A 15,033-nucleotide genomic window follows, 5' to 3' on the forward strand; every position below is an offset into this window, starting at 1 on the left:
AGGATGGGAACTCAAGAACATGGAGCTCAAAGGACTTGGAGGAATCATCTAAGGTGGCCCCCATCGTGTTGGCATCCTTCTTGCTGGGTTCTTTCTCCATTTCAGCACATTTTCCTTGTCTTTCAAAATGTGGGCTGGAGCATTGGATGGCACAACCTATAGCATGGGAGAAAATATTTGCAAGTCATGTATCTGATAAAGCGTTAATATCCAGAATACATAGAGAACTCCTACAACTCGATGACAGCAACAACAAAACGATCCAGCTAAAAATGGGGAAAGGACTTGAACAGACATTTCTCCAAGAAGATATACGAATGGCCAACGAGCACGCGAAAGGGTGCTCAACACCCCTAATCAGGGAAATGCAAATGCGAAACACAATGAGATATCACTTCACACCTGTTAGGATGGCTACTCTCAAAACATCCTAGCCAATAACAAATGGTGACAAGGATGTGAGGAAATTAGACCCCTTGTGCGTTGCTGGAGAGCATATAAAATGGTGTGGCTACTACAGAACTCGGTGTGGCAGTTCCTCGAAAAACTGAAAATAGAATTATCATATGACCCAGCAGTACCATTTATGGGTATGTACCCCAAAGAACTGAAAGCAGAGTCTCCACGAGATACTTGCACCCCCCTGTCCACAGCAGCAGTATTTACAAGAGCCAAAATGTGGAGCAACCCAAGTGCCCACTGACAGACAAATGGATAAACACAATGCAGTACCTACATAGAATGGAGTATTATTCAGCCATAAAAAAGAAGAAAATTCTGGTGCATGCTACCAAATGGATATGCCGGGAGGACATTATGCTAGATGAAAGAAGCCAGCCATAAGAAGGCAAATATGGCATTTATATGAGGTATCTACAGTAGTGGACTTCATAGAAGCAGAAAGTAGCACGATGGTTACCAGGGGCTGGGGGGCTGTTGTTTGGTGGGTGCAGAGTTTGTTAGGCAAGATGAAAAAGTGCTAGCGACCTGTTTCACAACACCAGCGTGAGTATACTGAGCATTATCGAACTGCAGCCTTCAAAATGACTAAGATGGTAAATCTGCTGTGTATTTGATCACAGTTACAATTTTAAAAAGATTTTAAATGCGGGCTGGGAGATCGGTATCTCTGGGAGTTGCTCCTCCGTCTAGAAACCGCAGCTCTCCCCTCTCCTAAGTTTTTCTGAGCTCTCCCCCTCAACCTCCTCCAGAAAACTTTTCCAGACAATGGGAAGAGTGGGACTGATTCTAGGAGCAGGCCACTTCCAAACCTCCTCCGCCTTCCCTCCCCAGCCTGCAGGACCTCTCCTCCTTTGCTTATATCCAGTGGATGTCTTTAGCCTGTTTCCAGCCCTTCATAGAATGTGTGTTCTCAGAGGTCCTGGACGGAGGCTACTGACGAGAAGGAGAAAGGTGCGGACAGCTTGTTCCAGCCCTGTAAGTTACAAGGAGCTGAGCGCTTGTCTAGCAATAGCATAGCTTTGTAGATTTCAGGCAAGCCTCTGCTTCCTCTGAAGTGTTCTTTCACTGCAGGTACAACAACACAGTGAACCGCGATCCAAAAAAAAACCCTGTCCACCCGTGAATGGCGCTTTGTAAGCCGGTTAATGTATAACACTTTAGAAAGCTGGGCAGGGAGCATGTTTGCTTTTCCAACAGGAACCACATCAGGGGTGTCAGATGCCAATAATCCCAGGATTCTGTGGTCATAGGCTTTGAATCTGCAGCCAAACTTTGGCATCCAGACGTGGAGGCCGGTGATTTCCAACCTTTTCACCACCAAGGATCCCTTTTATTACTTTTTCCCCGGCGGGCCCCATGTTTGGAAAGATTTTTATCTAGCAAAGCTATTTTATTATGGAATAATTCATTTTTCCAATTTTTTACTCCCTCGGAGCTTCTGATCCACACGAGATAACCACACCGAGCTAATATAATTTCAGTCAAAAGCAAAGAAACATGATATTGTACTTAGCTCTTTGTGGCTTTGTCTTGGCTGAATGTACAGTTTCTATTAGCCTTTTTTCAATATTGAACGAAATACATCTTAAGGGCACCAGTCACTACTTATAGAGACCTCTGGATTGAGAACTGCCAGTACCAGGTAGTGGGGGCACTGACAGGAGGACTATCAGCTTAAGAAGCTATGAAGCCCATGAACCCCAGATAGGACAGAATCTGTTCATCAGGAGGCCTTCCTGCTTTATTTCACTAGCTTAAGTGCTTTTTTTTTTTTTTTTTTTTTGCCATGTAAAGGGAATGATGAGAGAGATCGTTCCCCAAATAGAAATAACAAACGTTTACCAAGCCCCTACCTAGGTGCCTGGCATTGTGATGGGACAAGTCCCAGACACAAGAGTCTGCCTCCCCCCTAGGCCCTCTTCTTCCCAATTCCAGGCACACTCCCTCTAGATCAAAGATCTTTGGTCATAGGGCATCTTAGAGGCTCCTCTAAGCCAAATGTCTCTTACCACACTGAATACAAATGGACGTGTCTACGTGTTTATGGAATGCTCTGAAGGTCACGGATCTTGTCCTATTTTTCTCTGTATCTCTGTGTCTCCGCCAACCAGTGCAATGCAGTGCCTGGCCCTCAACAGGTGCTGGGAGAATGAACGACAGCAAGTTCTAGGCTGGATGAATAGTTGAACAACTGAGAATGGAAACGAGACCATGAACTCCTTAAGGGCAGACGCTGCGTCTCATTTACTTCTGTGTCCCCAGTGCCTGGCGCGGTGAATGGCACAGCGTGGCCCCTCAACAAATACCCCAGTGAACGAACGAATGGGTGGATTCCGTAATGCGTGATGACGCATAAACCAGTTATTACCGGCACACAGGTCAGGGGCCGCAGGTAGAAGCCTCTTCGCATCATTTAATTTTTCTAAGCCGTCGCCCAGTGCCACCATGTCTCTGGCTAATCCTTGGCTACCACACTCCCTCCTGCGGGACTCAGTACATCTCCCCCGCCCCGCCCTGGCTCCCTCCTCTCTCTCCTACCTCAATCACCCTCCCACCTTGCTGTTGATTGCCTATATAAACCCACACGTACTCTTCTGATAGAAGAACATGGTTCAGAACCCTGGCACCCCATTTTGGAAAGGGCAATGACTCCTGTTATAAAAGCAGCTCGGAGAGGACAGAGAATGAATGCAGCCTAGACATGTCTCTCCCTGTGGTGTCACTGGGTGTAATTTAAGCAGAGGCATTCCTGCAGTTGTTACACCCAGGCAAGTGTGGGGAATGAAGCAGTTGTCTGTGACTGATTTAAACTGTGGTTTTTGACAACTGTGCCCTGGATTGAAGTGTCCCATCTGTTAAATTTAGTGTCCAAGGGAGCTGTGAACATGAGCTCTAAGAGCAGCGGCTTCGGTTCTATGGGGTCCTTGACAACTCAGGAAGAGTTTCTATCCCCAAACCAAATCGGGCATTTTCTCTGCATCTAAGGGCTGTTTAATTAATACAGTTATTCCTGGCAGGATCCTGGAATGCAGGAATAAGGTGGGCAGAAGGTGGAGGGGGCAGTGAGGGAATGGCGGCGGGGGGTGGGATGGGGAAGAAGCCTCGTTTCAAGTATTTAAGAAATAACCAGGACTATCCTCAGGCAAAGGTCACTGAAAATGCCCCCTTCTCAAATTCCCACCTCTACCCGCATCTTCACTCCGCCCCTGTTCCCCTGTTCTCTAAGCCTGAAGTCCCCTGACAACCCCTGCTTCCAGCAAAGCCATTGTAGGCTCCCATTCAAATTTAAACATTATTAAGACGTCATCAACCATTAATGTTTATTCTGAATTTGCCTATCAGATTTATACTAGTGACATGATAGAGCCCTGAGAAAAAGCCATGTGGTTTGGATGGAGGAAGGAAAAGGGAATAGGAGCGAGAGGAAAAGAGGCCTCCTAGGGAAGGTGATCCTGGGTGAGACTTTGCCAGTAATGAAAGGTGAGAGCTCTCTGCGCCGTGGGCAGGACGGAGCTGTTGAAGTTCAAGGAGAAGGGAGGGTGGAAGCTGCAGGTGAAGAGACCCAAGGCACACAGTTTCACCATCAGGGCGGGCCCTGGCTCACCATCTCCATTCCAGAGGCGCTTGATATGAAAGAACTTTCAATGATATTACCCATCCCCAGGGGCAGCCTTCCCAGCTGCCCCAGTCAACTAATCCATGACTGTCTCTACGGCTATATTTGGCCAGGCTGACTCCTGTGTCTACACATACCAGCTTGCGGAACTCACGTAAACTCCTAACTCCTCCAGATTTAGGCTCTGCCCGGTCTACTCTCCCACTGTTTGCTAACACAAACTCTGAAACGCAGCCCCACCGGTCCCCTTCCGTGTTCTTCCCTGAAGCACATTCCCAGCACACACATTTCCACTTGACTGACTCGAGGCCTTAATCTCTGCGGATTGCTTCCCCCCTCCCTACCCCAAATGCCGACTTTCTCTCGGAGCGCCATTATCCTTCCAGGCCCAGCCGAGTCTCACCGATGGCACAAAGAAGTTCTTGACAACTCTAAATTCTATAAAACAGAAACAGAAATGCAAAGTGCAACATCTAATGGAGGATAAAACAACAAAATAGGCAATTAACATAAAAGTGTGATCAGTGGAGGACCTGTGCTCAAATCCGGGTCCTGCTACTTGGTAGCTGCGCAAGTATGGAGAAATCATTCAACTTCTTTGAACTTGTATCCTCATCTATAAAACGGGGCAATTCGCAGTACTTACCTCACTGGGCCAATGGAAAAATTCAATGAAATAATGCATGTGAAACACCTGGCACAGTTCTGCTCCCTTCTGCTCTGGGGCCTTAGACATGATCCAAGAGGCAGTAAGGGCTTAAGGAGGGAGAGTTTGTCCCTGTTTCTTGAGGCTGAAGATTCTGTTGGGATAAGCTTTGACAGAGAAGCAAAAATATACAGCCTAAAGCGAAGTACCTCTGGGGTGGAGAAGAAGAGAGAGAGTCTATAGGAGTTTGGGGGAAAGGAAGAGGCCTGGCTTCCTGGTAGAGGTGAGACCACTGGGGCTGTTTGCAAAGGAACAGTGGGAGCACTGTATTGGTTGAAGGCCAAGCTGGGTGAAGTACCAATTGGTAGATAGCAATAACTTCTCAGCTTCTAAAAAGGGGAGAGAGAGAGGGAGAGGAAGGAAGAGAGAGAGGGAGAGAGAGAGAGAGAGAAATACCCTACCTCCTCCTCCTCCACACCCATTCTGTAAGGCACAAACTACAGAGGCCTTTTAAGGGTATTTCCTACTGAGGGACAAGTACTACCAGTCACCACAACGAAAGCAAGAAACTCATTGTAGGCCCTCATGAGAAGAGAGTCCCCAGATTACATTTTCTCTTGGACTCTTCCACTGTGAAGCCCTTAGTGCCCCCTTTCACTTCTGCCACCCTCACCACCTCCTCCCAGGAACTGATGTGTTCCATCATATTAAAAGTCAGCATACAGAAGAGCAGTCTAAGTCTGGGACCACAGAAACCTTTACCAAGACTTGTAGCAAGCTCCTTAGCTGTCTTCAAAAACTGATATCCTCACTATAAGTATTTGGCTTCTCAAGTGTTCTTGTTCCTTGGCTACTGATTTTCTTCTCATGGTTCTCTGGCTTCAGGAGGTTTAATTCTCCAAGTTGGGTTCTAGTTAAATAGGAACAACTCTGCCAAGAATCTTTTAGTCAGAGGAAGTAGCAACATCACCCATCCTTGAAACCTACAGCTTGACCTCTCCCATGGTCCCTGTCCTTAGGCACAGCCGCTGAGTGGCACCAAGGAACCAAGAAAACCTGCCTGGCGTAGACCTTTGTCTGACACCTCACAACTGAGCTTCACTTGGCTCCTGAGGGGTGAGCACCAGCCGGTTGCAGCCAGTTCCCTGGCAGCCCTCCAGAGGAGTCCTTGTATCTGGGTAAAATTGTCTCATCCATCTTACAAGTGTTTGTGGATGCCCCAGTCCTGGGGCTGTCTATGCTCTTCTGAGTGGAATGTCTCAGGAGCAGACATCTATAGGGGAAGGAAGGGAAGGAAGGAAGAAGCTCACTAAGAATGCCTCTGGACCCCAAACTTGAGCCCAGCTAACCATGGCATATAAGACACAATGGACGTGGCCAGGCCTTGCTATCAGAAATCTTGGATTTGGATCTCAGCTCTGCCACGGAAAGACCCATCTTACTGTCGTGAAAGCTAAACATGACAATATATAGGAAGTACATTGCACACACTGGGTGCTCCATCAAAGTTAGCTGAATCAGAGGTGCTGAGGAAAAATTTGCCTCCTGCGTTTGGAATATCAGCTCATTTTGGGGGTAGTGTGCCTGCATTCATTCTCTAAACCTGTTAATACCCATTCTCTCCAGTAGTCCATCACTCATACTCCTTTCCCTTTGCTACCTTCTTCTATTTATTTATTTATTTATTTATTTATTATTATGTTCAATTAGCCAACATATAGTACTTTATTAGTTTTTGATGTAGTGTTCAATGATTCATTAGTTGCATATAACACCCAGTGCTCATCAAAACATGTTCCCTCCTTAATACCCTCACCCGGTTATGCCAACCCCCCACCCCCCTCCCTTCTGTAACCCTCTGTTTGTTTCCGGGAGTCCAGAGTCTCTCATGGTTTGTCTCCCCCTCTGATTCCCCCACCCCTTCAGATTTCCCTCCTTCCCCTTATGGTCTTCCGCACTATTCCTTATGTTCCACATATGAATGAAACCATATGATAATTGACTTTCTCTGCTTGACTTATTTCACTTAGCAGAATCTCCTCCAGTTCCATCCATGTCAATGGAAATGGTAGGTGTTCATTCTTTTTGATGGCTGAGTAATATTCCATTGTACATATGAACAACATCTTCTTTATCCATTCATCTGGTGAAGGGCATCTCGGCTCCTTCCACAATTTGGCTATTGTGGACATTAGCTGCTATGAACACTGGGGTGCATGCCCAGCAACCCCTTTGCTACCTTCTTAAAGGAGCCAAGATTTAGCCAGACCTCAGGGTGGGAGCAGACCTCCTATGCACCATGAGGCAGGTCTCAGGTCTGCACTCTTTGGGCTTTGGTTTTCTCACTCCCTGATGAGTGTACTATGCTCCCCGATCTTTTTCCACCCCATACCCTTAGCCACTCTTCTCTCCCTGTCATGTTCAAGCCAGGCTTATTCTTCAAGGCTCAATTCAAACTCCTCATCTCATGAAACTTCCCTCCATGTGCTATCATTAACACGGCCTGCACATATTCACTTAACAAACTGGGTTGTAGGAAATGTCCCTGTTTCATTTCTGTTTGGCTTGCCCCCTTCCCCAGGCAGAATGGAGGCAATCTGAGAGCTAGGGCCAGTCATACCTTCTCTCTCTCTCTTTTTTTTTTTGAAGATTTTATTTATTTATTTCAGAGAGAGAGAGAACACGCACGCAAGCATGAAGCGGGAGTGGGGGGGGGGGCAGAGGGAGAAGCAGACTCCCCGCTGAGCAGGGATGCGGGGCTCCATCCCAGGACCCTGGGATCATGACCTGAGCTGAAGGCGGACGCTTAACCAACTGAGCCACCCAAGTGTCCCAGACCCTCCCTCTTCTTTTGTATCACTGCATTCCTTCTAGGAGGAAGCACTGTGTTAGGTGCTGGGGCTACAGAGATCAACTTGACACGTACCTGTTCTCAGAGCAGGGTGAGCACTGCGAAGAAACAGGTGAGAGGAGTGCTATGCCATTTGAAGTAGCTGGCCAGGGGAAGGTGGGCAAGGTAAAGAAAGGAGCCTGTGGAAGGGTCTGGGGAAAAGAGAAAGACATGTCTCGTTCTGGCAATGATTTGAATGCTGTATCGTGGGAGCTTTGGCTCCACAGTAGGAAATACAGCTCCAGGTGGAGAGTGAAGGCCCCTCTGAAGGGCCTGGCTTTGGAAGAGTCTGAATCATATGCTGTAAGTAACGGGAGCCGAGGGAGCTTTCTCCATCTTAGCAGAGAACACATTTTATATCAACTCTCTGTCCACTTGTCCGTTTATGCTACCACAGTGGTTCTCAACCAGGGCTGCTTTTGCCTCCTTGGAGATATTTGGCCACGTCTGTGGATATTTTGGGGTGTTGTGACTTGGAGGATGCTCCTGGCATCTAGTCAGGAGAGGCCAGGGATGTTGCTAAACATGGTACAATGTCCAGACCGGGCCTCCACAACAAGGAATTATCCAGCCCCAAATGCCACTATTGCCACGGTTGAGAAATCCTGTCCTACAAGAAGATTATTGTCTGTATGTCTAAGGCCCAGCAGGTTCTCAGACTTCATGAGTGCTTGAGCGCTTAATAAATATTGAATGAATGAATGCATGGCTGATGTAAGATCCTTTTCTGGGACAAGTATGTATCTAAATAGATGCTAGTCTATTTAATTACTCTCTTTCCCAACACATTCGGTGCGTGTCTGTCTCCATCTATTAGAAGGTACCTCCGTGAGGGCAGGGACTCTGGCCTGTCCACACTCTTGTCTCCCCAGCAGCTAGCTGAATGCCTGGCAAATATTAGGTGCTCATAAATGTTTGTTGAATCCATGAATGGTAGGCTTGATGGGTGGGGTTGGGGATAGAGACCAGAGGAAGCCAGGGTTTGAAGTAGTTGGGATTCCTCCCTCTTCCCTGGTCATATGCAGAAAGGGGAGACTGACAGCCGCGAAGATCTTCTGTACTGAATTCCTTGAAACCCACTCTCTCTTTTGGACCATGACTCCCAGTTTGGGGAAGTTTAATTATGGTGTGTCTCGGCATGGATTTCTTTAGGTTTATTCGGTTTGAGGCTCACTCAGCCTCTTGAATTTGTAGCTTTATGTCTTTTGACAAATTTGGAAACATTCTCAGCCACTCTTTCTTCGAATATTTTTTCAGTCCCATGCTCTTTACTGCTTCTTTCTGGGACTCCAATGATATGCATATTAACTCTCCCGTTGTTTTTGTTTCCAAGTACAATTTTTTAATGAACTCTCCTGTTACTGTTTCACAGGGCCCTGAGGCCCTGCCAGCTTACTTTCTTCAGTCTATCTTGTCTCTGTTACTCAGGTTGGGTAAATTCTATTGATCTGTCTTCCCGTTCAGGGAGTCTATCCTATCTCCCCTCTATGTTGAGCCCGTCCAGTGAGTATTTTTTTTTTTTTTTAGTTACTGTTTCTCAGTTCTGTAATTTCCTATTGGTTCTTTTTTTATTTTTATTTTTTAAAGATTTTATTTATTTGACAGAGAGAGAGAGATAGCGAGAGCAGGAGCACAAGCAGGGGAGTGGGAGAGTGAGAAGCAGGCTTCCCGCTGAGCAGGGAGCCCGATGTGGGACTCGATCCCAGGACCCTGGGATCATGACCTGAGCCGAAGGCAGACGCTTAACGACTGAGCCACCCAGGCGCCCACCTATTGGTTCTTTTTTACGTTTTCTGCATCCTTGCTGATATTTTCTTTTCTCTTCTTTCTTTTTTTTTCTTTTTTGGTTTCACGAGAATGCATAATTGCTTGCTGAAGCTGAGGAGCTGAGCCTCGCATCTCCTTGTTCAGTGTCCTTGAGGCAGGCTGGGGGCGGAGACTCAGCACACCACTGCCCTACTCTGAGGAGGGCGTTGGAGCACTGATTGTTTCTGCCAGGCAAAGCACGGCAAATCAGCCCCCCACTCAGCCCCTCGGAACCCCCAGGGGAGCGCTGTACAGTGGTTCCATTGGTGTTTCGTGGTAGTAGGGTGGGTAATGCCAAAAAAAAAAAAAAAATGCGTTCTATTGTTAGGTGACCATTTTCTTAATCCTTTGGCTAGGGGGAACAGGCTTTCTTGAAATTTTTTTTTGGTCTGTTCCTGTTGGAAGTTCTGGGTTGGGGGTTTCCTGCAGTGTCCTTTCTGGTATATAGGGGAGATAATAAGAGAACACAGGCTATGTTGTTCCTCAGGTGCTAAGGTCCTTAGCTTGTCTGCCTTCTTCCCACCTTTCAGTCTTTCTATGATTGTTTATTGTGTCAAGTCCAGTGTTTTTTAGTTGTAGGAGGGAGGGCCTGGGAGGGAAGAACGGGACTTCTCTATCTTGGCCAGAATCGGAGGTCTGGGGCATGAATTTAACCCTTATTTCTTATTCTGGACATTCGATCAAATCAGTCACCACATGCTAGGAGAGACTTTGGGATGTGTGTGTCATGATCATGTCTTACACTTCTAGAACTCATGAGAGCTTTCAGAGTGTGTTCACAGCCCCGATCTCATCTGGTCCTCACAGTTCAACGAGATAAGTACAATTGCTATGAGGTCCATTTTATGGGTGAGGAAACCGACACAACCAGAGATTCATTAATTGCTCCAAGAGTAGCAGAGCTGGCGTTTGAACCCAGGCCTCCGGGCCATAGTGGAGAGTTGCCTTCACCGCACACATTGGGATGGCCACCAGCCTGATCTGCTTCTCACCGGCCAGTCTCCCTCCAACAGTTGGCACCCAGGGCTTTCCAGCCCACCTTCCGCCTCTGGACTCTTGCTGTATCTGGTCTAAGCCACGGCACTGCAGCCGACCAGTCAGTGGGATTTTCCAAGTGCCCAGTTCCGTGACTTTACAATGAATAAGTCCCCAAAGGCCACTTGAGCTTCAGTCATCTCCGTCAGTCCAGGTCAGCAGGGAGGGGTTGGAAGGGGGTGCTTGTCTGAATTCTCTAGATGTTGAACCTGTGAAGATTTAGCAGCAATGTTCCCTGGGGCCAGGACTTGTGCAGTCACATGAACCCCTCCCTCCCCCAAGGGAGGCCCAGTGCCTGGTTTCATGCTTTGCAGTCACCACCTCGAAATTCCTTGTACGTTTGGAACAAGAGGCCCCTCATTTTCATTTAGCACCGGGCCTCACAAACTATGTAGCCGTTTCTAGCTGAGGTCCATCGTCAGCAGGTCTCTGGAAGCAGGGTTCAGTCTCCCAGAAAAGAGCAGAGGAACCTGCAAAGTTATGGCCTTGAATGAGAGGCCTCCAAGCGTGAAATCTGTTCCTTCGAATTTCACACCACACTTCCATTCTTTTGCCCTCGGTCAGGCTCAGCGACCCGTGTGAACTTTCTCCCTGAGCTGAGAGTCCCACCACCTCCAAGTCTTGGCTGCACTGCTCTGATCTACCAGGGTCACTGCAACTTCGTCTCCAAAAGCGATGGCTGTGTGATTAGAGAGAATATATTTGATGTACCTACTAACCTTCCCCCTACACATACTCTCTTTTTTTATATTGAAATATTTGAGATAATTGTTGATTCTCCTGCAGTCAGAAGAAGTAGTACAGAGAGATCCTGTTGATCATTTCCCCAGTCTTCCCCAAAGGGACCATTTTGCAAAACTCTAGTCTATCCCAACAAGGGTATTGATATTGATCCAATCCACCAATCTTATTCAGACTTCCTGTTTTGCTTAAGCTCATCTGTGTGTGGATTTGCTTCTATACAATTTTATCACACGTGGGTTCACGCATCCACCACCACGGTCAAGATTCTGAGCAGTGCTGTCACCTCAAGGATCCTTTGCGGTAGGATCCTTTCAAAACCGTGCCCACCTCCCTCCTGCGACCCCCTTCCCCACCTGTGGCACACACTGGTCTGGTCTCTATTTCTGAACTTAGCACATCTGGGCTGGTTGCAGGTCTTGCTATCACAACATCACCTCTGTTTCTGCCCGTGTGTTCTTCCCATGAATTCGTGGCCATTGAAATGGGTTAATAAAGCAAGATGTATCAAGAAAAGTCTTCATATCCCCTATCAGTCGATGGATATTTTCAATTTTAGAGGCAACACCGTCCCAGAGAAAGCTAGAGGACTTTAGAGTTAAGAATTGTTGTTTCAAAACAAAACAAAACAAAACAAAACAACAAAACAGGGCTCCATTCTTTCTTTCCTGTGTGGCCTGAAGCTGGATACTTAACACCCCACCACCATCACCCCACCCTCCACCCAGCATCTCCCCTACCTCTGCTAACCTGGAAGAACAATCCCTTGTTTTTGTGAAGATTAAATGAGATAGCTCAGGAAAGCTTCCAGTCTCTTCTCTCTTGGCACCAGCTGAGGAGGGGGAATGGCTCTAACATAGTGAGAAGTCGAAATTGTCGTTTTTCTAAATGCAGTTTTAATACTCGCAAGTATTTACAACAAGAGAAAAACAGGACAAGAATGACTATACAACTGGGACTTATAATTAGCTTAATGAGACTTCTAAAGAGCTCTCGGAGGGAACTGGGAAAACTCCTTTTAACTATGTCAAACAAGACCTCGTCCCATCCCCCACTCCCTCTTCTAACATCGAGGAGGGCTTAATTAGTTTAGCAGCTCTTTTCTTTCAAGATCTGGCCATAACAAGCTACAGCCTCCCTTAGTTCAATTTTTTTTTTCCAAAAATCCTAAATTAGTGGAGGCCAGATGAATGACATTTTCCTGGGATTGAAAAAGATTCCTTTCCCCCCATGTTGGAAATGCTTCATAGTTCTGTTTGTTTCCAACCCCCTCTCAATCTTTACTTCACTCTCAGGCTCAGTGACAGCTCAAGGCTGTCTCCGCCCTTTTTGTTCTAATTCTATAAGCTTTCCCAGCACTTAAAGGGCTGTTTATGGATGTGTAGCTCTGACAAAGAGATGCTATCATTTCTTTCAGACCTCCCCTGTGTCTCAAGTTTTGAAATCCCAGAAGACAGTTCTACTTGATTCTCTAAGCACTTTGTGTGAGGGTGTGATGGACCCATCTCGGGGGATCCTGCTAAACTGTGACTGACTCCCATTTGGAATGTCTCTGGACCCCACTGACAAGGGTTTCCTGCCCTGTGTTTCACACCAGCAAGTGCGCAAAAGGCAGAGCTGCTGCCCTCAACGAGTTCGCGGTTTGAGGAAACTCAAGTGTACACATGAAACAGTTGGACGGTGATCAACTAGAACCCCGCGTGATATGACGCTGACCCCAAATGAGACGATTATTCGGTGGTTGCTGAGCAGTCCGTGAGGGAGGAAGGAGGTGTCACAGAGAAAGTAAGGCTGGAGAATCAAAGGATAAGCAAGACTTGGATGGACGGAGGGGTTGGAAAAGACAGTCCGAGTCTGGGGACATTTCAAGTAAAAACATGGGAGTAGGATTGAATCATGCCATGCGTCCAACCTCCCTGTGAGTTCGGGATCACCTCAGTTCCTGACTCCTCGCCTTGCCTCTTGTTTGTGATCTTGCCTACTCTCACTTGAGTACCTAATGCTCAGTTCTCTGGGGGCTTAAGTCTTGGACGGCATCTATATCCAAAGCATCATCCCGAGCCAGACTTCGGTAGCCCTGAGTTTCCTACCCCAGCACCAGCCAGTGGTGGTTGCGTTCCTGAAAATGTTGTCCAGCCCTAAGAAATGGAACACAGAGGCAAACTAGACCAGCGCCAAGGAGTAGTAGTGAAACCAATCATGGCAAATGGCTAAAATGACATCCCTCGGTGGAGGAAGGGCCTCGGTGACCAAGCAGAGGAGTATAGATTTGATATAGTCATAGATTAGGAACCACTGTAACCATTTATTTAGGGATAGAGGTTTCCTTTGACTAATATTGAGAAACTAGAGCCCTTTAGTTGACAAGGCAAATGAGTTGCTTCCCTTAATTAAAGGAAGTCCTGCCGACAGCCCAGTGAAACATATTTTTGTGTTAACCAGGCCAACAGGGAAGGCATCCAATTTACCCCCTCCCAAAGTCTTGGTTGAACTCCACCCCACACTGGCCCAAGGCTATTTGGTTTGGACGCTGCCGGTCCATCCTCTTCGTGGCTTCTGTTCACACTCTCACTGGCCTTGGGGGATTGTAATGTCAGAATAGGCAAGGACTGCCGTTCGCTGGCCAAAACCAAATGGTGCTGCCACATACTGCTGCCCTCGCTGCACTAACGTGATCCTCCCCACCCCCCACCGCTACACACACACACACACACACGCACGCACGCACGCACGCACACACACTGGATGCAGCTGGCTTTTCCCCACCACAGAACTCAATTTTACAATCTAGGGTTGGAAGATGCCCAAGATGAGAGAAATGATTGGGCTGGGAATGCGGTCGGAGGACGCAAAAAGGCAGAACCCAAGACTTGGGTGAATGCTGAGATGGAATTAGTCGGAATCTATAGCATTTTGGAGAGAGTAGCCAGCAACTCGCTCCACAAATCCTGGGCTCCTGGATCAAAGGCTCCTTACCACTGTTCCCACAAACTTTTGAAGGAGGTCAAAACTTCTGAAGAAGTAAAATGTACCACTTTACCCAGAATATGAAACCAAAAAAAAAAAAAAAAAATAGTACAGACAGAAAACTTTTACAAAGTCTACAGATGGTGGACCTCTAACTCCCTGAGGGCTGAGATCATGTTTCTTATTGTTCACCGTTATGTCCCCAGGATCTGACATTGGATCTGGCATACAGTAGGAGCTCAGTAAATGTTTGTTGAATGAAAAATGAATCTCAGTAATAATAATGATAATGATAATGATAATAATAATAATGACAGCATTAAGTATTCGTTGAGTCCCAACCATACGCCAGGCAGTGTTCTAAGTACTTCACATGCGTTAACTAGCTGATGGTTAACAACAACCCTCTAAAGTAGGCCTACCATTATTCCCATTTTCTGGAGCAGGAAAGCAAGGCTCAGGGGAATTGGGCCTTGCCCAAGGGTATACAACTAGTTAGCACAGAGCTTGAAGGAATGGCTACTTCCTCGGGGAAAGAAGGAACACGCTGGCGATCTCTTGACCTTTTGTGGTCTCTTAGCGTTCATAACGATCAATCAAGTGCACTACGAGGTAAGACCCTAGGTAACTATTCTTTATTATTTCCCCTGCCTGGGATGCTATCCTCAATTTCCTCTTATCATCCTACCACATATGCACACATTGCTCCCTTCTTCCTATTCAAATCCTACTCATTCTTCAAGAGCCAGCTCAAATTTCACCCTTTTTACTAAGCTTGTGCTGAGGAGTCTTGCTCTCTCCCACTTTGGAACTCATATAGCACCCATGGGCCATACCACTCATTTGGTCCTCGAAAGCTACTTAGCATGC

Source organism: Phoca vitulina, unplaced genomic scaffold, assembly GCF_004348235.1.
Source record: "Phoca vitulina isolate PV1807 unplaced genomic scaffold, GSC_HSeal_1.0 scaffold69, whole genome shotgun sequence".
Taxonomy (NCBI): Eukaryota; Metazoa; Chordata; class Mammalia; order Carnivora; family Phocidae; genus Phoca; species Phoca vitulina.